At 36.2% G+C, this 25404-nt stretch overlaps 1 long non-coding RNA gene across 4 annotated transcripts in view; it reads right to left on the minus strand.

The window, feature by feature from the left end:
• Positions 1 to 3661: 3661 nt before the first annotated feature.
• Positions 3662 to 25404, minus strand: part of LOC131409645 (uncharacterized) — a 79644-nt gene continuing 57901 nt past the window's right edge. Inside the window, exons 5-7 of one of the 4 annotated variants that reach the window (XR_009220975.1) lie at positions 7877 to 8004; positions 6401 to 6458; positions 3662 to 5347 (exon numbers count right to left, since the gene is read on the minus strand). This is a non-coding gene — a long non-coding RNA (uncharacterized LOC131409645). Of the gene's footprint in view, positions 5348 to 6091; positions 6473 to 7876; positions 8005 to 25404 lie in introns of those variants that run through there. The other 3 variants (XR_009220973.1, XR_009220976.1, XR_009220972.1) reach the window with 3 other exon arrangements.

The raw sequence follows: 25404 nt of genomic DNA on the forward strand, positions 1-25404 counted from the left end.
TAAGTTGTCCTGCTCTAATATGCAGCCCCTAATAACATGTGAGTCAACATCGACTCAGATTTCAAGGCCATTTAGAATTTTTTTTTAACTCTCACCTCAGTGTGTTTTAAATATCGCTCCCAACCCACAGAGGGAGACTGTAAATTTAATTTTCCCAACTGATTATGCATATTTACTTGCCTATATTCTAGATTTCAGGCTTGATGAAGATATACATTTGTTTTATTGTCTGAAAGAGTGATCCACAGAAAGTAAGTGCTCAGTACATATCGACTTAGTCAATGAATTATGAGCTCTTATTTAGAATCAATTACAGTATTTTTATTGATTATTTCTTGACTGAGGTAGCTACTGGTGAGGACAAAGGATAACAAAGGAAAATTTTTCCTTAATAATTTTTCTGCAGGTTGGGCCTGACCTTTCTTAAGCTATTTTCCTCAGAACTTCTAAACCAAGAGAAGAAAGTTTCCCTGCTGAGTCAAGTGGCTCCACAAGAGCCATTTCCCACAGAAAAAACACCAAACAAGCAAATAAACAAGACCAGATGAATGGTTTACATTACTCATAGGAAGAGAAGCAAATAATGTGTACTATCCCAAGAGTATAGCTTGGAATTAGGCTTGGTATATTATAAGGATTAATACTCGACAGCTCACAAGTTACTTTCACATTATTTTCACGTCTTTTCACATTATTTTAAGTGCTTGTCTATTAGTTTTCCATTGGTGCCATAAAAAACTACCAAAAATTTAGTAGCTAAAACAACACAAGTTTATTTTCTTACAGTTCTATAGATCAGAAGTCTGACATGGGTCTTGGCTAAAAATCGTACTGTCACCAGGGCTACATTCCCTTCTGGAGGCTCTAAGGAAGAATCCGTTTGCTTACTCATTCGGGTTGTTGACAAAATTCAGTTTCTTGCAATGATAGGACTGAAGTCCCCTTACCTCACTAGCTGTCAGCTGAGAGCTGTTCCTAGATTCTAGAGGTCATTTGCTTTCCTTTGCCCATGATCCCCCTTCCTCCATCTTCAAAATCAGCAACGATATATTGAATCTCTCATTTCTTGTTTCTTCTTCCATCCTCGCATCTGTCTGAGTGACTCTGCCTTCCTCTTCTACTTGTAAAGGCCCATGTGGTTGCGTTAAGTCCACATGGATAATCTAGGATAATCTCCCTATTATAAAATCTTTCTCTTAATCCCATCTGCAATGTCTCTTTTGCCATGTAAAGTAATACATTCACAGGTTCCAAAGGGTTAAGTGTGGACATCTTCGGGGACATTATTCTGCCTACTGCAAACTGTACACTAAAAAACTATGTTTTACCATAGGCTCATTTTGAATATTAACTTGAGGAGTTAGTTCAATCTTAATAAAATATAAATTTTTGAATTTGTGATTTTAGTAAGAATTCAGTTGAAGGATTCACCTTCAAATAGTATGCGAGTTCTTACGCTTTTACTTATAAATTTTGTACATTATCCAGCCAAAAATGTTAATATTATACATTATCTGATGAATTTGAGTTTCACCCATTATAGAATACCAACTAAGTGAAAAATGTCAAATATTTTACGAAAATTGTGATACCCATTGGTTAAATAAATGCTTATAATGTACTTTGAAATAATATAAAACAACTTTTAGTGTTTGTTTTATATTTGATATGTGGATTTCTGTAGACCTAGTTTTTGGGTCTAGAATTAAGCATAAAGCAATTTTTCTTATAATCAAGTTTGACTGTAACTAAGATATTTTAAAATAAATTTTATCAGTCTCTTGGGAGAGTATTTTAGTTCCACAAAAACTTACTCTTCTGCTGGCAGAATATTGTGCTAACAGTGATTACTTAGACTTTCAATAAAGTTGTTGAGCACAGGAATGAGAGTCAAGGAAAATGATTTCTTGTCTCCCAATACTGCCACTAGCCTCCAAGGTTTTTAGCCTATACTCATGAAAACGAGGGGGTTACACTGCATGAATGAGCCCTTCTACTTCTCATTTTCTATGACTACAATTGCTTTCAAGTCAGTTCTTTAATGAATGTGTAGGTACAGGTGAAATGAAGCAACAGATTAATAGAAATTGTTTCCAGTACAAAGACAGAAAAAAAAAAATCTCAGAAGTTTAATAATTGATTTAAAAAAACTTGATTTCATGTTAATATATTGTTTATAGTACAGTTAATACCTAGAGTCCAACTCTAAATCTTACCCTTTGCAGAGACTGCTCAGTTTTAGTTTGTCTGGATTCATTTGATGCTTGCTCTCACTTTTCTTCTATTATTTTTTCTACATGGACTACTTTATTGATAAATCAAAAGAAAAAGGATCAAAAAGACAAAGCAACAAAGCAGTAAAGTGCTCACTTCAGGGTTGTAGCCAATCTAATTAATTTTTCATTTGGTTCTCATATATTAGAGACCAATCAATTTGGGATTATGTTTGCAGAGTTATAAAAGGAGAGGAGACCAGGCCCTCAATTTGTTGTTTAGTCTGTCCAAATTAGTCAGTTAAATGATCCCAGGGGATACCATAAAGTATTTGAATAGGTTCTTGTAAGTACCTTTTCTTTTAATTACAGATCAACTTGTCAACACTATCTGAAGACCTTGACTTTGGTGGGAGGGCAAAATTCTGAATCAAACAACAGGGCTTTATTTTTCTGATATTTTTCTTTGTTTTTTTTTTTTTTCTTTCACTGAAATACTTTAGTTAAAATGTCTTTAGAGAGCCATTTTAGCATGTGGAGGTTTGGAGGGCAAGAATTGACTATCACTCAATGAAAGGAGTTTCCAGTCAGATAAAAAGTGATATTAAGATTAATGGCCTTTATCCTATAAGAATTTGTCACTCTTAGGGATATACTGCATCACTCCAGAAAATGGAATTCTGTGAAATAGTAGGAAGGGGCACTATATGTCATGGAAATAAAGAACCTGGAAAAATGGTGTCTTCTAAAACGGGTTCCCAGAACATTAAGGTGGAACAAAAGTAAAATTTATGTGTTGATCAAAGTTTGGTGGTACACCTGTGCCAAGTTCGACGTACATCAATACGCTCTAAAACCAGTGTTAAAAATTACTGCTCCAGGACCTAGCTGTTTCAGATAATTGACTTGAGAGTATCTAGTAACCTTTAGAATCATCCCTAAATTCTCTCTACATATATATTCAATTGGTCACCAAGTCCCTAAGGTATACTTCTCCTTAACTCTGTTCTCACCAACACTGCCTTATTGCTCACCTGGCCTATTGCAATACATCCTTACCACTCCAGCTAACTCCAATCTGGACTATTGCAATACCTCCTGTACCATGTTAACACATCCTATGTTAACAACTGCTCAAGTTACTTTCAAGAAAGTAATCACACTCTTATCAATCCTGATATTTTTACAACTCAGGGTTAAAAAAATTCACTGTCTCTGTGAAAGTCTTTGGAAACGTCATTTATTCCATTGTATTCAATGAATCAGGAAATGTTATATAACTAGTCACTTCACACCATAGGCTGACAGTAAATATCAACACAACTCATTCTGATAATTAGTCTCTGGCTCAGAACTTCATAGACTTTAGGGCAACACCTCATTGGACTACTTTGTACCAGAAAAACTATGATACAAAGTAAAAGATACTGGAGGAGAGAAGAGGTGAAATGAGTATTTTAAAATATATCAATATATTTTGTGCAAGATCTCAGGCTTTTTAAAAACTAAAAGCCACTAAACAGAATCCCTAGTCCTTTATATGATATCAATTTTAGTCATTTTAAAGTGATTTTATTTTAAAAATCAGTCTATTGTTTTGCTAGAGATAAGATTCCTCTCCATGTCTTAACAAGAACATTTTTAATTGTGAGAATTCATAGGAAAGGAAATGAACTCATACTACAAAACCAAGTGGATTCACAGAAGAAAAAGATGAATTCAGAGGTTCCTTTACAACATTCTGGTAATTTTTTTTTCTCATTTTTTGGAAGATGAGTTGGGGCGGGATAGTCTTTACGCACACTATTATCTGAAATTCATGGCTCTCTTTGGATATAGTTTGAAAATTGGATCAGAGTTGAGTCCTTTTAGAGCCTCATGAGAATTCCTATTATTTTATTTTCATTGGGGTTTTACGGCTTAATTAGTACTTGGTTGAGAGTCAAGTGAAAGAACTTGGTTTCTGTACCTTGCCCTGAAATTTATGAGCTCAATATCTCCTATACTGAGTGAGATGGTTGTAGTTTGACTTAAAAGGACATTTCAGTTTTAACTAAGTTCTGTGAAAGACTGAGTAAGACATAGCTAAACAGACATTTTTTTAAAAGCCAGATTTACTAAGGTATAATTTACATATAGTAAAGTTCACCCTCTTTAAGTGTAAAGTTCAATGAGTTTTCACAAATATATACTGTCTTACAACCACCACCAAATAAAGATAAAACATTTTTATCATCCTACAAAGTTCTCTCACCACTCTGCAATCAATTGCAATCAATCCCCTCCATCAACCCCCAGCCTTTGGCAATTTTGATATGATTCTGTCCTTTTCTTCAGTTTTTCCTTTTTCAGAGTATCCTATAAGTGGAAACATACCATATATTGCCTTTTATGTCTAATCACTTTAATATTAATGACTTTGAGATTCATACATATCACTGCATTTATTAGTAGTTTGCAATTTTTTTATTTCTGAGAAGTATTCCATTGTATGGGTGTGTTACATCCAATTCATTTGGCAGATGATGAACATTTGGGTTTCCAAATTCTAAACCATTTCCTAAAGTGACTATTCCATCTCGCATCTCCATCGGGATCCTGCTCTAGAACTTCTGAATCAGAAATTCTTGATATAGATACCATGAATCAGCATTTTAAAATAAAAACCATGTCAATTCTTTTGCACATGAAAGTATGAGGTACCAAGACTTTTATCTCCAAGTCTGATATTATTTCTCCTAGCTATCGTCATAATTATTATCAAGAAATATTTATTGAATTAATAAGTTTACCAGTTACATATACAAACATGATAGCTGTATGGCCAAAATACACCATGCACAATTTTTCTATTGCTGCTGTAAAAAGTTACAACAAACCTGATAGCTTAACACAAAATTTTACCTCCGAGTTCTGTAGAAGTCCAATTCAGGTCTTACCATGCTAAAATCAAGAAGTACGCAGGGTTATAGTTCTTCCTGGATGATCTAGAAGAGAGTTTGTTTCCTTACCTTTTCCAGCTTCTAGAAGTTTCCAACATTCCTTGCCTCCTGGCCCTGTTCCCCAACTTCAAAGCCAGCAATCTTGCATCTCTCTGACCATTCTTCCATAGTCACCTTTCCTTCTGACTCCAGCTGGGAAAGAACTCACGTGGTTAGATGGACCCACCTGGCTAATCCTGGCTAATACTCTCTCCCTCTGAAGGTCCTTAACTTAATCCATCTGTAAAATCCTTTTTGCCATATAAAGTAATATATTCACAGCTCCCAAGGACCAGGATGTGGACATCTTTGGGGGCTATTGTTCTACCTACTACAGACCATAATATTCTCGTGAAATTATTAGAAAACATGGACAGTTTTGCTTTCCTACTAAAAGTCTGGACTTTGCTTCCATTTCATTGATTTAATAAAATTTGTAGTAAATTACCTAATCTCTTGAAAAATTTCTATTTTTCTATCTATAATAACATGCATAAAAATAGGCGTTTATAATCTCAAAAAAGTTGATGTCTATAACTATAGAATAAACTCAGGAACTTTGTTCATAGCATCCTGGTTTGTAGGGGGGGAATGTTTGCAAATATTAGGAATAGCAATATTTGCATGATTATTGCCATCAGTCTTTTTACTTGTGGACCACTGTCAGTAAGGAGAGAACACAGTCTACTGATCAGGCTTGGAACCATGCAGTGAAGAGATAGCATGCTTGCATTTGGTCCCACTAGTTAAATATAAATTGGCACTTATTTTAAGACAAAATATACTTCAAGTTAAGAAATATAGTATATGTTTTGCAACATTTCTCAAAGCATTTAGACTTTTAATGTATGCCACCTAAACAATTTGTTGAATAGGAAAAAGTATTTAAGAAGATGCTTTTGAACATAAAACACCAAAATTATTTAATTTATATTTATACGCATTTAGGTGTTATAATAACGAGAGAAAAACCTGAGGTTTGAATTTAGAAAATTCAAGTTCAATCCTGGGTCTATCACCTACTGATGTACTGAAAGACTTGAGCATATAACCTCTCTAAACCTCAGTTTCCTCATCTATAAAATGTAAATAACGATGCGTCATCCCAGGATTGTAATGTGTATCAAATGAGAAAATAATTAAAAGCACATTAACTGTCAGAACTAGAGTCATAATCCATATCATTATTATTTTTATAGTACCTACCTCAGCGTTTTTGGATCATAAAATGAGATGTTATATCTAAGTCATTCAGGACTGGAAGCTGAAAATGTAAAACTGTCAATAAATGTATCATCATTATCATTGCCAACATATCTAAAAGCCTAAAGTTTCTTTCCCCTTCCATCCCAAATATTGGACAATTTATGATTAATAAACATGTTACATACAACCCATGACATAGCAATTTCACTCCTAGATATAAATGCTAGAGAAACTCAAGTATCTACATAAAGAGACATAGGAGAATTTTTATAGCAGCATTGTTTGTAGTCGAAAAATTTAGAAACAGTTTTTATGCCCACCAGAAGAACGTGTAGCTAATTTGTGAAATAGTTATTCAATGGAATACTATATGGCATTGAAAATGAATCAACTAGAGCTGCATGAACAAAATGGATGGCTCAAAACATATTATTGAGTAAAAAAAAAGGTTTCAAAGATATACATATAATAAGATACATATTAAAATATAAGATAAAATTTACATAAACTTTTAAATCATTACATACATAGTGGAAGTGTAAAGAAATTGCATGTAGGGTCAAGAGTAAGGTTGCCAGATAAAGTAGCAGATGCCCAGTGAAATCTGAATTTCAGATAAATAACCAATAATTTTTTAGTATAAGTATGTCCCACACAATATTTGGGACAACTAAAAAGTTTTTAGTTGTTTATCTGAAATTCAAATTTTACTGGTGGCCTATATCTTTATTTGCTAAATCTGGCAACCCAATGAGGGTGGAAGGGATGCACAGGGGTTTTTGGTGGTGTTTTAGTTCTTAAGCTGGGTGATGGGTAAATGGATATTTGTTGCATTCTTTTTTATGCCATTTTCAAAGTCTTAAATATTTCACAGTATGTTAAAATATTAATAGGCAAAAATGAACAATTCACCACAAGAAAATCTCTAGTTAAAAGATAAAACTAAGAGCCAAGTTCAACAATAAAGAATCAGGAAGGATGACAAAAGGTAAAGAAACAGCTAAAGCATAAAATAAAAAAAAAAAAATTATGAAAAGTAAGGGCAATAAAGTGGTATCATGCTCTATTTTTGTGTTATTAATATCTTTCACTTGTATGACATTTTTTCCTAGTCACTGACCTGAGATGGAACACTTAATTAATTATAGAATTCAACCTAGAAACAAAAACTGGGATCTTAGGTGTTTTCCAAGAGTCTGCAATAATTTCAGTTATATTTCAATCAATGAAAATATATTTGGCCACAGGTAAGAGCTGTAATAACTGGAATGTTTAACTCTATAGAACAAGTTGCAAAGTTGTTGGCTAACAATTATTTTAAGCTTAGAAGAGGAAAAAAATGAATAGATGAAACAGAATAACGAGATATACATTTACTTCTCTAGTCAAAATTAGAAAACGGTGGCTCTCAATCATGGCTAGGGATCACATTAAATCACCTGGAGAGTTTTAAAAATAGGAATGCCTGGGACTCACCGTAATCAAGTCTGATTTAATTGGTCTGCAGGTGGAACCAATCGTTGGTAGTTTTTAAAACTCCCCAGGTGATTCTAATACATGGTCGGCGTTGAGATGCATTGCCCTGAAACTTGAAAAGCTCATACCTGTGTGGGAGACAGTGTACAACAAAAATGCTTGCCCTGTGGACGTAAGAGCTGGCTCCTAAAGAACAGATTCAGATGTTACCTGCCTCCATTGACTCTTGGTATAAAGTCTAACATAAGTGATAGGAAAACAGGCATTGTGGAAGCACAATATCTCACACATAGTCAGTGCTGAATAAACAGATCTTTACTGAAATTTTCAAGTGGAATTGTGTAAATACCCTAAAGGATAACGATACTTGTAGCTTACATAGTAAGCCTTGAGGACAACCAGTGAAATACTAAGAAACTGGGAAAAGGTCTAATTTCAAAATGTGGAGAAGGAACTCTTACTTACTTTTTATCTTAGAATGAGAATATTTCAGTGTCTCCCAGCCACCCTCTGCCTTTACCACAATGAGTTGGATTTAAGACAGTCAGTTTTTATTTCTACGTGAGTAACATGAGCTTTGGTTTATGGCCCTTTTTCCGCTAGCCTCATAATTAAATGACTAAATCCCATCTACAGCATTACCTATAGACCATGATTGGAGAAAGATTAGTCATTAAAGAGAGAGGGGACTGCTATTATGGCTTTTGAGGCCTATAACCACCCACTCTCTTAGGAATGCTATTATGGCTGAGCATTTGTGTTATTGGTATTGCAACTCAATTCACATATATCAAGCTCTAAGCTCCATTTACAGTCAATCCATACTTCTAGGTCTCCTCTAATAACTTATTTATTTGTGTGTTTCACTTTGGAAGAAGTTATGTGCTTCGAAATATTTTCATCAGTTGCCAGTGATTATGGAGCCTACTTTTGTGGTATAATAAAGCATCTTATCCCTATTAACTAAAATCCAAACATCTGCTCTTTTACCTTTGGTTTTAGTTAGAGCTTCATAAAACCTTATCATGATGATTCATGTGATTTCAGATCTATTTTCAGTTCAAAAGAGCAGTAATAGTAAAAGCAATTGTTTCCCCTGGTGAAGAATGCTGATCAGGATCAATTCCATAAATCAGGGTAAACTGACACCATGTACAAATGAATTTCATATATATTTCCTTTTGTAATTAAAAACAGTTATATAATGTGTGTTAATGTCTTTAAATTTAACTCCTTAGAAACAAAAAGACTAGCCCAAGTTAAGCAGGTGACCACACATATCATCCAACTACTGTGCTCAATTAGCCATAAAATGCATTTCTTGGACAGAATAGCTTGAAACGTTTGGTGAACCTTCATTTTCTTCCCTTCCATCATGTTTGCCTAAGCGAAAGATTTCTCCTTTTCCCATGTTTAAATTCATTTCATTGACAACAGACATTGCAAACTCCTCAATGATTTCTCTGTGCCAAATGAATTTCTGTCAAAAGGCTCGGATGAAATCTGTCCACTCCTGGTGACCAAACGGATCCAGCTGCAGCACAAGATGAAACAGATCATTCATCTAAGTTTGGCTATGCCAGAGCCTGCTCCCTCCTACACATCTGCAGCTGCGGAAATAGGGGCAAGTAACTTTATCTTACAACCAGAGCTTACGGTAGGTGAGTGTTTTCATTACCTGTGGACATCGGTGGCTTTGGGACATAATTAATCATGCCGGAATCACTACATTATTTTAATGGGGTTTTTCTTTTTCCTTAACTGTGATAAAAAGTACAGGGAAGAGAAATTTCTCTCATTATTTCTGAAACTAAAGGAGAGTGAATGAAGTGATATAGAAAACCTGCAAAAGAGAGACAGTCGCACCCACAGCTGCTGGTTTCTCCTTCCGCCTCAACAAAGACAAAAGGAAATGTGATGACGAGGCAGCTTTGTGGACACTCTAAGCTCAAAAGCAACATACCTGCTGGGGCCTTGGTGTATGAAGCAAAGTGATTTCATCTCAAACTCTTCAGAAGTCTTGTTTACCCCTGATCTTTGAGAACATATTTTTAAAAAGAAAGGACAGAAAGAATATATGTATCTATGCTAACAATAAGTAAAAATAAATGACCTCATTGCTCTTCAGATCACTGTTCTTCTCTAATAAAAAATACAGGATCATTGTTATGTTTAGAAAGTGGAAGAATCTAGGATATTCTTTGAGTATGTGAGCATTTATACATAACATATACTGAAATATTGAAATAGCTTCTGTTGTATGAGAAAGAACATCATTGAGGTTAATTATAAACAGCTGATAAGCCAAGGTTCCAAAGACCGGTCAGCATTTAAGATTTTTATTTCCCTAAATGGGTGATTCTCAAACATTAGCGTGAATCAGAATCACCTGGATTGTGGATTGCTGGACCCCACCCTCACAGTTTCTGATTCAGGTCTGGGGTAGGGCCTGAGAATTTTCATTTCTAGTAAGTTTCCAGTTGTTGCTAAGGCTGCTGGTCCAGGGATCACATTTTGAGAACCGTTGTCTTAAAGTCACCTTGTGGTACAGCAGCTGTGTGTTGTTTTGTAAAGAAGTTGCCAAGGCATGTTTTTGCATCCTAAGGCCTCAGAAGCCCTTCACTGTGAAGAAATTCCTGAGATAAAGATACTGACACTTAGTAAGTCTAAACTGTTAGACTGATATTGTACTGTCTTGTTTTCAATTATCCAAAACTAATCACTTGTTATTAAACAGGTGAATGAAGCCACTGTAGTGGGCATTTTTCAAGAACCTCTTAGTCTTTTGCATTCACTCTTACCATATTTACAACATTGGAGAAAAACTCATGCATTCTACCATGACACTTTTGTGTTGCTAAAAGGTAGGGTTTCATATAAATCAAGAGCTTCAGATCTGGACAAAATCTCAGATTTTTGTGTCATGCAGGTTAAACCTAGAAGACACGTTATTTATTATGTACTTCATCCAACTCAATCCTTCTTTTCAATGACAGATGATGGGACCCAGAAAGTAGAAGTGCATTCCCAAGTTCACACAGCTACATAGTTAAAGTCAAAGACAGATTTAGAACCAAATCTCTGACTTTCCATCCAATGGTGTTTTACTCACACATACACTCACTCACTCATCCATAGATTCCTTCATTCCTAAACAATGGTATTACACACAAATTTTGTGTCATAAACTGCTAGGCACTGACAATGTAAAAGAAGGAAAGAAAGAGTGGAACTAACATTTACAAAATGACCACTCTGTGCCAAGCACTGTGCCAAGAAAGGGCACATATTATGACTTTCCATGTAATCTTCATAACTACTTTGAGAAGTATTACCATCCCATCTTTACTAGCAGAAGAACTTACATTGGCTGAACCCAAGTCTTTTGATCTCAAATTTAGTGATCTCAATATTATAAGACATGCTCCCTATCCAAGAGAAAATCAAAACCCAAAAAGACTTGGACACAAATAATTTCCATGAAATGTCATAAGAGCCATAATAGAGACAGAAACGAAGGAGCAGTGAACGCTGCCTATGAAAGAATGTTAGCAAAGCTGACATTTATTGGTCAGGTATTATATACTAGGAAATTAACTTATACCAATCTGATTTGATCCTTTCAACAACTCTGTGCAGAAAATACTACCATCCTTATTTTACAAATGTAAAAGTAAAAAACTGAAATAGAAAGGAATGTGCTCAAAGCCACAAAGGAGATCTGTGTTCTAAGGTAGTTGTGTGTTATTCCAAAGCCCATACCTTTCCCATATGATCTACTTCACACTGTGTATGCCACACCAAGGGCTACCTCTCACTTTCCTATCTTGAAATTCACAAACCCCTCTGGTATGTGGATTGCTCTGCTTTTTACTTACATATTGTCAATAAACGTCCCCTCTTCTCTAGGATTGAATCCTGTAGTCTTCAAACAGTTGCTTCATCACACACTGATATTGCAAGCTGAACACTGCCTGCATAATAGTACTAAAGGTTTTACCGGCAAATTTTTACCCTTCCTAGATGCTTTAGTCCATGATATCTCAGGATGCTTTTCTTTTCTTTTGACAATTGTATCATTATGAGCTTCACTCTTCAATGCAGCAGAATAGGCAGAGAGATAGCTCTCTCTTTGGAGAAGTACAAACAAAACAGCATTCCAAGAGCATTATTTTCATAAAGAAATTTATTCACTCAGAAGATGAATAGAGTTGACAAGCTTGGTGTCTCTAAAGACTTTCCCAAAACTTGCACTTTCAAAAAATTAATAATACAAAGGAGAGTGCTCTAGGAAACGAGTGGTACAGTAACTACATTCTGTTTTATTAGAGAAAGATAGGCTTCCCTCCCAGGGTAACAAGGTTTTTTACAGCTATCAGCCCTCCAGACTGATTAGATATGCTTAAACCCATCATGGCCATGCAGTGTCGGTAGATTCCTGGGCAGATCGTTGGACTCTGGAGGCAAACAGCTCTGTGCACAGGGAAAGCATTATCCTGGGCAGCTGAATGATGCCTGACTGCTGCCTGCTTCCGTGTCACTTTGCTATTCTGACAATGCCATGAGGGACTCTGAGCTTTAAGAACCTCCAGAGACTAATAATGCAAGTGCTAATCGTTAGCATCTCCCAGAATTCTTGTAGTTCTCATCTCCTCCAGATTCTCCCGCTGCTGTTTGTGTAATTGAAGAAAACGACACAGCCAAAGGGAGGCAATTTATCTTGTGAGTCTCCCTGTAGCAGAGCAACCTAGCTGGGTTGCATAACAAAAATCCAGGCAGAGGAAAAAATTGATCATCGGGGGGCCTGTGGGTGTGGTCTCTCCTATTAAAATAGATCTGAATTGAAAGATAGAAAAAAAGTAGTTTTAAGAGGAATTAAAAATCTTTAGGCTTTAAAGCAATCTTGAAGAGGCATCTTCCCCCTAGAAAAAGCAACCTCAGCAGAGAGACATGCAGGAAGAGCTGCATTTATTATTCAAAGACAATAAATATTGGGGAATGACGTCTTAGGCTAAATAGGTCTATCTTGTGCTCACTGACTTTGAATCACTAAGTTGAGAGGGTGCTGAGAGATTATTAGTCTAACATAACTAGTTAGATGCAGAGTATACAATATAATACAAAGCATCCTGACACTCTTTCAATACTGATTCTGCTATTATTATGTGGCCTCTCACAATAAATTTATAATCCCACACTCTTGAGAACAAAAGTCATGCAATTGCTGAACTGAAGGACACCTACAAATTTTCAGGCTGGACACTCTTAGAAAACTCTCTAGGTATACAGACGTAAATAGAGATGATCCCGGAATATTTCTAGGTTTTTCAGTTCATCCGATAGCTCAGGAAACGCTAGTAGATAAATAAAAGTAGCAAGGAAAGAGTGGAAATGACATCTACTTAGCAATTAGCAGTTTCAACCTCACCTGGAAAGTTGTCAGAAATGCTGAACCTTGGGCCCATCTCCAGACCTACTGAATTGTAATCTACATTTTAATCTGACCATACAAATTATCTGGGGATCATGCTAATAATCCTCTACTGGTTAGCCTTCCAAAAACACACTTTCACTTCTGGCAGCTGCACTAAAATATTTTAATACTTCAGGGAAACCCACTCAAAGAAATAAAAGTATACAAGTGGAAATTAAGGATAACTGGGGTCTAAAATATTATAGTAGGACATTAGAAAAATCTCTTTAGGGCCGGCCCTGTGGCTTAGCGGTTAAGTGCCCACGCTCTGCTACTGGCAGCCCGGGTTCGCAGCCCGGGTGCGCAGCACGCACCACTTCTCCGGCCATGCTGAGGCCGCGTCCCACATACACCAACTAGCAGGATGTGCAACTATGACATACAACTACCTACTGGGGCTTTGGGGAAAAAAAAGGAGGAGGATTGGCAATAGATGTTAGCTCTGGGCTGGTCTTCCTCAGCAAAAAGAGGGGGATTGGCATGGATGTTAGCTCAGGGCTGATCTTCCTCACCAAAAACAAAAAAAAAAAGAAAAAGAAAAAGAAAAATTCCTTTATTCAGTTTAAAGGCTTGCCTTCAAGTTTTCTGTTTCTTTTAATGTTTTAAAAAAAATCTTATCCCAGGTTTCTTTTTATCTTTCATCTTTACCCTTTGCATCTGGATTAAGTTGTGGTAACATCATCCCAACTTGCTCCTTCTTGTATGGAGTGGACACAACTCCTGCCTGCAGTACAACTGCTTCGAGATTATAGGCTTCCACCGATAGAGTTACTTTTCACTACAGACCACTTATCTAGGACTCACTTAGCAAAATCTCCCTTTATCTGGCATTACTTCAAACTGATACTGGCTCAACACAAGGTTGACATGAGGGAAGCCATTGTAGCAAAGAAACCCTGTTGTAACTTTGAATGACCTCTGACAAACTAATTCAGCTGGATATGCACCCTCCAGGAGATCTAACTGCTCTGTAGATTTTACAACCCCTGCTTGTGCATGCATCTCCCAGCTGCGATAAGATGATAATTTTGTTCTCCTGAGTTCCTTAGGAATGTGATGACCCCCGAACAGAGAGTCTATGCTGATAGCTATCATCAGTGAAAACTGAAAGATCTGGTGTGGCACTCCCGGTCTGTAACATCAGAAGGTCAACATTCCTACCTCCCTCCCCTATAACCCAATGGCCTACATAACTGCTGTAAGATTTTGTGCCCCCTAAGATGGTTCTTTGCGACATTAGTTGGCCATCTTCCCTCTTGCTAGCAAGCTGTAATAAAAAGTCCTTTTTCTCCTACCACCTTGCCTCTTGACTGTTGGCATGTCTTGCAGCCAGCAGACGAAACCCCTTTTGGGGTGGTAACAAAACCACCTTTCTGACTGGTACTTCCTCCCCATTGTTTTATTAGGTAGGCTGATGGAGGAACGGGATCTCCCAGGATGAGGCTACATAAGTGTGATTAAGACAATCATGCTGGACTGATTAAATGGCTGGGGAGGCAGCTAAACAAAAGTGGGCTCTTAATACGTATGGTCCTCTGAAAGAGAATATATTACTGAGGCCATAAAAGTGCTAAATATATTATCTCTATCTCCAATATACCTTGGTCAGAAAAAAGGATTAGAAACAGTAGGAAATCTCAAAGGCTATTTTCAACTAATTGGCATTAACATCCATATATATATACCATCTTTAAAAATATAAATAAAAGCCCAAAGCTAAGGTACTGAAGAATTCTTATACTGCCCTTCGTGAGAGTTGGTCTCTCATGAATTTCCAAAGATAACGATAATAATAAAATTAATAACCCAGAAAAAATATAATTATATACCAAGTCCCACTAATCTATATTTCAGTGGGCTATTTGAGTAAAGTAAAATGGTCCCAGGTCTCAATAATATAAGCGAGACAAATGAATATGGGAACAAGGTGGGAAAAGAGGCAGAGTAACAGGGATGAGATCTAAAAGATGAGAGCTCTTCTTGTAGAACCAGTTTACTGGTCTCAGAAAGAAAACAAAATTTACTGGCAAAATTCACAAGAAATCAGAAATTGGTGGATTTGGGCCTGTGTTTTTATTTCTAATTTTAGTCCATAATGCATTTGTTTGTATTACTGGAACTTACTGTATTGCAGAATGTTCAAATCAAGATTATTTATTTATTTATTTAATTGAGGTATAATTGACAACACTCTAGTAGTTTCAGGTTTCATTGTCCACATAATGACTTGATATTTGTATTCAAATCAAGTTTTGAAGTGAGCAAATGCATACTATGTGCTGTCATATTCTTCATAGGCTTTAGGAATTGCTGATGAACGAATACAGTTGCCAGTTTAACAATTTGATGATGAATTTTACCTCTGAATACACTGAGATCTATGTTATAGAGTTGTAAAACTTTAAATTTTAAGCATAAAATTAATTTAGAACACTCTCCTATACCAGAGATTCTGAAACACAATACAGGAACCTCTTACTTATACTAAATTAGCTGTTTCTTTGGATTTTAGCTGATTTTCAATAATTTATTCAACTCTTTTAACAAAAAGAAAAAGATTCTTAGATTAAAAAAAAAAGTCAAAGTCAAGTCAGAGTTCCTGGACTTCTCAAGTCTCAAATTTCCCTCTACTATAACTCTCCACAAGCTGGACCACTTCCTGGGCTACTTCATCCAAGAAGAAATAATCTAACCCCAAGATTTCACATACAGAAATCTCCCTCTTTGGGCCGGCCCCCTGGCTTAGAGGTTAAGTGCGTGGCTCCACTGCTGGTAGCCCGGGTTCGTATCCCGGGCGCGCACTGACGCACTGCTTCTCCGGCCATGCTGAGACCGCGTCCCACATACAGCAACTAGAAGGATGTGCAGCTATGACATACAACCATCTACTGGGGCTTTGGGGGGAAAAAAATAAATAAATTAAAAAAAAAAAAAGAAATCTCCCTCTTTGATCACAACCTCCTGTTGTTTCCTGATTCCTTGCTCATGTACTCCCATTTTGACCACTTCTTGAAGATTCATCAGGACATCTAGCTCGTTGGCTTCTCTATATAGTATCCCCAAATAGAAGCTTTACTGGCTCCTTGTGTAGCCTGGAGCCCCTGTCAATCATTTGTTCATCCTTGAATTCTTTCAGAGAATCATCCTAGAGCCAATCCTCATCCATGAATAAGTCCTAGACCTCCTTGATTGACTGAAGCAGCGAAGTCACCCAATCAGTGCCTAGAACTTAGTGAGATATCAGTAACTGCTGGTTTATTTTTTCTTTATCTCCCTTATCTACTCATTTACTTCTTCTCCTGGCTTGAAAAAAATAGCTAGGAAACTCATAAAACTGGTCTAGATTGAATCACTACAGTTCCTGTTTGTCTCCTCTCAGCCAGATCCTCAGAATTCTTAGAAATTGCAGCATGTTTCTCACATTAAGGTCTCTCGTGTGTCTGACAGAAGCTATTCCTATTCTGCTCATTCTTTAAGCATCTTACCTCCTTTTCCCGTGTTCTCCGCAGTTTACCCTCTTCCTTTCTGAGAAAATTGCATTTATTTCACATGAACTTCTTTGACTTCCTCTACATGTTCCTCTAAATACTCCTCTGTGTCTTCAGGAACTGTCCATTAACTTCACTGGCAAAGCTAATCCCTGAACTTGTTTCTTAAATCCCATTACCTCCTGATTCTCTGGAACCTTCCTCTTCCCATTGTTCTCATTCTTTTACCTTCAACTTTTCCTTTGCATTGGTCTTTGATCTCTCCTGCCCTAAAAGGATTATATAGTTATCCTCCTGCCACCTCCAAACAGCACAAATTCATTTTATATTTGTATCTCACAACTGTTTCTCCCAGAAGACACACTTACTTGCCTGCGTATATTTACTTTTTGTATAGGCCATCGCCTCAGAGGAATTATGGTGTTTTTAAAATTTAAGCTAAACATCTGAATTCTTTGAATTTAGATTGTATTCAGCAGCAATTAAGGAAGTAATAACTTCCATAATTCACCATAACTTGGACAAATTGCTGAAACAATTCAAGTTGCTAGAAAGACTAACAACAGTGTCCAGCTGCTCTGAGAAAAAAGTGAAGCTACAACTGCTCAGGCAAAAAGCATACGGAGAAATCCAGGGATTAGGAGTCAAGAGGAGCCTGTAAGCACTGGTTCCCCAATTTCTTAGTGCCTAATTTGTAAGAAGATTAACTGAAAAGACTAAAAAAATTTATAAGGAAGTCTCCTTTCATGACATTTCTTCCTTATACTTTTTTTTTTTTTTTTGGTGAGGAAGATCAGCCCTGTGCTAACATCTGCCAATCTTCCTCTTTGTTTTTTTTTTTTTTTTTTTTTTTTGCTGAGGAAGACTGGCCCTGAGCTAACATCCATGCCCATCTTCCTCCACTTTATATGGGATGCTGCCACAGCATGGCTCGCCAAGCGGTGTGTCGGTGTGCGCCTGGGATCCAAACCAGCGAACCCCAGGCGGCTGCAGCACAGCGCATGCACTTAACTGCTTGTGCCACCAGGCCGGGCCCTCTTCCTTATACTTTTGACCAGAGAAGTTCAAGCTAAATATAAATTTAATATGTAATTATATTAATACATAAAATTCTATGTCTTTACATTGAGTTCCAAAAATAAAAATATTTAGATAGCCATCAGCTCATTATTAACAATAGTAGACATGAAAGCAATAGGATAAAATGTTCTATTTATTTTTCTATTTGTATATTTTCTATTAATGAAGCAAATTAACTAAAATAAAATTGGGTTTTTTTATTCCAAAAATAATTTTTATCAGCACGTTAAGAAAATTCTTCTAGCTTATGCTGCTCATTAAAAGAAATAATAACTAGAAAATCAAAAACAGAAATTGAAACACAAAATAATAAGCGATCTGTGAAAAGGGCTTCCTTTGTTTAGACTTTCTCTTTCTGACCAATGATAACATGTGTTAGGAAGCTTCCACATTTTGTGATAATAGTTTACTCTGACACCTTACTAAACAACCAAATCTCTCCAATTTGGCTTCAGCAAAATATGGGTAGAGAGCTTATCCATCAACCTTCTCTTCTTGGAGTGATATGTAGAGCACCCTCACATGCATTTTTTTCTCATACCATTCAGCACCATCCAAATCAGTGAGCTTCTTCTTCATTTTTTGCTACGTGCAGTAATTCTAATTTCGGGCATAAACCTCAGATAGTTATTTGCTGAAAGACAGGGTGATGTGAGCATTCAGGTCTTTATTCTTTGTTCCAACGATGACCATAGAATTGCTCTTCTGCAATCTTCAAATATGAAAATTTCATGTAAATATGGCAGGGACCCATACTTCCCACATTGTCTTTTCTTATCCATCTGCCGTCCTTCAGGAACTGCTAAACACAATACCTCTCCCCGTTTAGTACAGACATTACTTTACAGACATTACTCTAAAATATTTTTACAGACATTTCTCTAAAATATTTTGAGCTCCAGGTGATCTTTGAGGAAAATGTGTAAATCCTTTATCTTTAAAAATAAAAATGTTAGTTTTAAATGAGAATGGCCGTGAAGAGTGAAGCCAGCTGAAATGATTTTTCATGCCGTAGGCACCAACACTCCAAACACATAGGTGAAATAAGGTGCAGACTTTGAGACTGGATAGAATGAGTATTCTTGTTTTAAGAAAACATAGAAAGGCTCATTTTATTGCAAACATTTCACATGTAAAAATAAAGTGTTTTTCCTCATTTTAGTGGGCTTCTAAGTTGATGAGCTGCTTAAAGCAGCAATACTGGCCGCACATATGTTAAAATAGCTGCCAGATAATGGCTCTTCCAAGGATAACACAGGACACCCACATAGTGTAGGAGTAGGGTAGGAGAGAGAGAGAGGGGCTGATGCAGAACTGACAGTCCTGATAGGAGCAGATGGTGGTGAATACTCACAAAGCTTTTTAATACACACCATTCCTTATTCCAAGCTATTGTATGGGGATTCTCTGTATGCCAGAGCTTTCAAAGCTAATTGCCTTTGTATGTGCTGCCATAACTGTTTGTCCAAGGGGAAAACTGGGGGTGAGGGGACAGAAGAAAATATAATGTGGACTTTCTGGCACTCTGCTACTTACTTATTCAACTGTCTATTAATTATGTAATTTCACAGTTCATAGATTTCAGAAGGTGCAGCCAGGAATAGATCAGATGCCTTTTGGGGTTAGAGAGTGGAAAAGAGAGAAGAAATTAGGGAGGCCAAGGGTTGGAAAAGACTATGTTTAATTTCACAAGAAAGCCATAAAATCAAGCTCAGTGTTGGAAAAAAATTATCTTGACAACAAAACATCAGAGCAAAAGAAAGGAGAGATCGGGGTTTCTCCTAAACCTGGTAAGAGTTCCTGAAGAGATGTGCTTCCTGTAGGAGAGATGTTTTTTTCCATGTGTCATCTTTGAAGCACCTGCTGTCCAACATTTTACTGGCTGAGCACCCACTGTGTGCTGTTGAGAGCAATAAAGGGTGGAAAAGACAGTGTATTAGTCAGGATTCTTCAGAGAAACAGAACCAATAATATGTGTAGATAGATAAATAGAGAGAGATTTAAGAAATTATAATATGTGATTTTGGAGGCTGGAAAGTCCAAAATCTGCAGAGTAGGCCAACAGGCTGGAGATCCAGAGAACAGCTGACGTTGCAGCTCAAGTCTGAAGGCTGCCTGGAGGCAGAATTCCCTCTTCTAGAGGGGACCTGAGTCTTTTTTCTCTTAAGGCCTTGGACTGATTGGATGAGGTCCACTCACATTATGGAGGGTAATCTGCTTTACTCAGTCTATTCATTTAAACGTTAATCTCATCTAAAAAATGCCTTCCAAGTAATAGCTAGACTGTTTGATTAAATATCTGGGCACCGTGGCCTAACCAAGTTAACACATAAAATTAATCATCACACACAATCACCCTCCTCATGTAACTTAAAACGAAATGAACGTCCACAGAAATTTTCCTCAGGGACCCAACGCATATCCATTTATATGAAAATGCCTGTCATCTGTGAAAATCTGTTCAGGAAAACTAAACCGTATGAACTTTTGTTTCCCAAGAATATTCTTTAAATATTGTTTTATTTTTTAAAAAATTAAAATTCTGAAATATCAAAAAAGTTCACCAGTTTTTTCTCTTAATATTCAAAATTACCTTCTCCAACAAACTTCTTAGTTCCAGGGAATTGACTTAAATGAAAGCAAATTGTTTTTTTCTTTCATACACTTGGGGACTTTCAGAGACCTTGTTAGCCTGAGATTTAATATTTTTGTCCTGGTTAAAAAGTTAATATGATTAGTACAGTGAATGTGGAACAGGTAGTAGAAAGAGAGGAAGAGGCATGTGAATTTCTTGATTATTTCAATCCATGAAACTGAAATTACCATTGGGTATAATACGTTGAGATTTTCTTTTCTATTGCTGGAGATTCTGAGTGAGAAAGAAATACGGCTTTGTTCCTTTAACTAAATAAGTGTAAATAATATAATATTACAGTTTATTGTAGGTGATGCTTTATTTTTTACAAAAAATGTCATCTAGTTACGATTTGGCCTCACCAAACTTTCCTAAGCCATGCAGGGCAGCTACTGTTAGACTCATGCTTCAGAATTGGCAGATGAGATTTAGAGCGATTATTAAACTTGTTTTTGGCTACTTAGCTAGTAAGTGGCAAAAACAGGATTTAAACTATGTCCATCTCATTCTAAATCTAAGGAACTTAAGGGCTGGGCAGCTGTACATTAAGCTTCAGGTATGGGCCTCAATTTCTTCACTTATCAAATGGGAATAAAATACTTCCCAGAATTGTTTTGAAGATTACATAAGTGCAGGAAAAGTGGTGAGCCCAGTGCTTGGTATATGGCAAATACTCAATTCTTGCTAGCCTTTAGAATTATTAATCGTCAACAGCCACAACTCTGTCTAAGAAGACTGTGGAAGGAGAGGCAGATGAGCCGCTCAGCCCCAGCACCCCAAAAAGAGACTGCTTGTTCTGCACTGCTGTGTTGCTCAACTGCAGAGGTTCTCAACTGTGTAGAAATAATGTATTCAATGAGAAAGGTACCCCTTGGAGTTGAGCAATGCCTCTGCTTATTATGGCAGTACAGAAGCAGCTGCCACTTTATTGTCTGCAGCCAAAATGTTAGCAAAGGTGAAAGTAGTAGCCACGAACAAAAGGAACTGGGGAAGAGGTGGCCACTGGGAGCGACACACACCAGGGCTGAGCACTTGGGGTATCTCGTGGCTAATAGCAAGGAGAGCTGTATGAAGCAAAACTTCATAAAACTCTCTACCCCACCACACCCTAGTGGTATGATATCTTCCATATAGTTCATTCCTCTCCCTCTTATCAGAATTTTAGGGATGGAAATTTCAAGCAAAATTAAAATTTAAACTACTTAAAACTAGTTGTTAAGTATACAAATCATATTAGACATTATTTTCTGACAAATCATCTCATGAATCTTTTAATCACATACTGATATTAAAAAGTAGAGGGTAAACAGTATGTCTCCAGGTGGCACATAGAGAAACTGAGATATATAAAACTTAATTAGATTGTACTTAGATTTATAAATCAGTGAAAAACTCAGAATGGAATCCAAGTGGTATTTTTACTTACATTATTTGTCTATTCAGAGAACCAAATGGCATCACTTACATTCCAAAAGAACAATAAATCAACCTAAATTTCCTTCACAAACCCTGGATAGTATAAACTCAGTTTCCAAAATGAAAAAAGCACCTTAGATTAAAATATCAATATAACTCTCTTCAAAGGAATCAAATAAAATATTAAATCTCAGAGAAGTTTGTTTATGCTGACAGGCTCAGTGAAAAATATCAAAGTCAGTTTTTCTAAGCAATAAACCTATGAAAATCAAGTTGCCAGACATAAATGCTTATGGGTGACATTGTCTATTATTATGGTCCTAAACAAATATTGCTGACAACTAGATAATACATTTAAAGCATGAAATGCAATGATTCAGAACACTAATTTTTTCTACTACCTTTGTAAAACACGTTTTTTGATAGTGAAACATAACGAAGACAGATTCCTGAGAACGAGACAGTCTTGATTTAGAACTTACCTATTTACCGAGAGGCTAAAAATTCTTGGTATTCTTTCATCTTTCCATGCAAGATTTCAAGTGCTCAGCTTTCAGAACAGTTAATGCAAAGAAAAGATAATCTTTTCTGGTGTCTGGCTTATACTGGGTTCTCCCAGAAGCTAGATTGTGAGATTAAGACTTATGTGCAAGTAGTTGATTTGTGTGATAATCCCAGAAGCTTGAAGAAGTGAGGCAAGGAAGGGAAGGAAGCCAATATAGGGTGTTCCTTAAGCAAATTAACACTGTGGACATCTAGGGTTCTATCTGGCTCGGTACATTTGGCAGAGGGTGAGAAATAGGCCATTGAGTTTTACAATGCAAGGAGAGAGAGTTGGGGTATTTATGCACCAATTCCCATTTGTTATTTGTGGGCTACTGACAGATGAGGGTCATTGGTAGTTAACTCTCTAGCACTTCTGGCCTCCCCTGCCTCAGACCTCTGCAGTCACAAAAAACATTTACAGTAATACCTGAATGTACTTGCATTAATAAGACAGTGAATGCAGTTTGGAAACCCACAGCATCTGTTAACAGTTCTTAGCCCTAGATGTAGACTAGATTCATAACAACAGTGTAGTCATCAATCTTTAACACTTTATCTCCTAGACTCTTTGGTGCACAATCCCTCTAATATTTACCTAGTGGTAGCCTAAGGCAGGGATTCTCAATGACCCTGCTAGCACCAGACGTCACGGTCAGTTGTGAGACGCGTGGCACTAATGTATTACCAATAAGAGTTCAGATAACAAAAATTTGAAGATAATTAACCTTTTTAATGAATTTAAATAAACCCCAGGATATCCTTTTTAATACATCCATCTAACTCCCTGGATTGATATGTTTCTTAAGTGAAAGAGTAAAGGATAGAGTGAAAATTTATACTCTGAAATGCTTATAACCAAGAGTCTACCTCATCTACCCCACAAATTATAGTGTCTCTCGCATATGGACAACTTCATTTTGTATTTTATGGAGTAAAAGTGTTGGGACTTTGGTAAAGGCAGCAATCCATCTCATATATATTCCTTCTGAGTTAGGGACTTGCAAAGGACATGCCAAACACAAATCCTCAAAGAGTTTGAGGCATATTCTCTCCTTTTTTTGTGGAAAAGTTTAACTCTTATGAGAAATTTAGTTAGACGTCTGATCAAGTACTTTCCAAAGGGCATGCAATTATCCAGATTGCAAATAGCATTCAAAATTAGAAAAGATTGGCATGTTATCACATGCAGGTTTAAAATCGGTCATGGAGAAGTAAAGTGCATTATAATTTTAGCCACCCAGAAGAACAAAGAAGAGAGAATATATACACTTTAGAATATTTAATAAAATGTTCTCAAAGAAGAGTTTGTTAAATGTTTTAGGTTGTCCAAGAGACGCTCTAAGAATGACGAGTATGTATTTCAGTGCATTTTGTGAAATGGAATCAAAGTGGAATTTGTCCAAGAGACCATCATTAGAAAGAGATTAATTATTAATTCAACCCTTTGAACGTTGAGTACTATGCTAATAAAAAGAACTTGCCCTTACAGAGCTTAATTCATGCACAGAGTCAGAATATGCACACCAAAATTTAAATACTAGAAAAGGCATCCTACAACTGTATGTAATTATTTTGAAATGACAAGTTGAGACAATAAGTGCTAGAAGTTTATAGGAGGGCTTCATCATTAGTGATGACTTGGTTGAGAAGATGGGGATTGAACTGGACATGAAAGAATGGTCGAGTTTGGACAGGATCAAACAACCGTCAACCATCAGGTTAAGGACAGAAGAAAGAAAGAATGAGTAGAGAGAACTTACAAAAGTACTACTTAGAACAGTACCTCACATAATGATTATTGATACAATAGCTATTCAGTGAATATTTCAATATTCAATGAATATTTAATATTCAATACTTTACTATTCAATAACTCAATATCTCAATATTATTTTTAAGCTGGTTGTTATAAAACAACCATTAAAAGGTTGGAGCCATTTTTTATGAGATCTATTTCATCTCTGCATTGTTTAATATTTATACCAATTTTTCTTAAGCATCAGACAGTAGGTCACTAATTAAAAGATTTAATGCTACTAAATTTTGAAAACTGTTTCTTAAAGACCATTTGGAGAAAAAAATATAGATTTGTTAAAGACAACTGTGAATAATTCCTTTCTATATTATTAAAGGCTTAATTTTCAAGTCAATCCAGATTGGGTTCTTCTGAATCATAAAAAATGACGTAGACAACAACAAGAATCTTGCTGCTTCTATCATCAATTTGGCCCATTCAATAAGAAGCAGTGGAGAAAAAAATGTTATGTTTAGGGGCAGTATGAGACCACTCAGACAAGATAATTTGGGCAAAATTATCCCAAAAGGAATAATTTCAAAAGGTCAATTATTCATAACTTTGCGGAAATGCCACATTGAAGTCCCTGAAACATTTCTTGATAACCTGAGTTTCTTGAGACCACAAATATACCTAAAATTTAATAGGTTCTTAAATTCTATACAAGGTACGTTTTAATGAGCTTTACGTATATTCCCATTTATTCCTTACAATAACCCTATAAGGTAGGGAATATTATTATCCCCATTTTACAAATGAGGAAAGCTAAACTATAAAAAGGTTAAGAAATTTGCCCAAGGTTTCAAAGATAGTTAAGATTTGAACCCAAGATGTTTGAGGAACATGCTTGCATTTAATATTAACAGTTATAATAACTGTTTTAATATTTTGGCTACTAATTACAATATCAGTGTCATTTCTGAAGCTGTTTCTTTTGACTAATCTTCCTCCTTATTATGGATCATATTTTTCTGCTTCTTTGCATGACTGATAATCTTTTATTGGATATCACACATTATGAATTTTGATAGAGATTTTTATATTCCTTTAATTCTTGAGCCTCATTCTGGGATTCAGTTACATTTCTTGGAAATA

The sequence above is a fragment of the Diceros bicornis genome, chromosome 8 (genome assembly GCF_020826845.1).
Source record: "Diceros bicornis minor isolate mBicDic1 chromosome 8, mDicBic1.mat.cur, whole genome shotgun sequence".
Taxonomy (NCBI): Eukaryota; Metazoa; Chordata; class Mammalia; order Perissodactyla; family Rhinocerotidae; genus Diceros; species Diceros bicornis.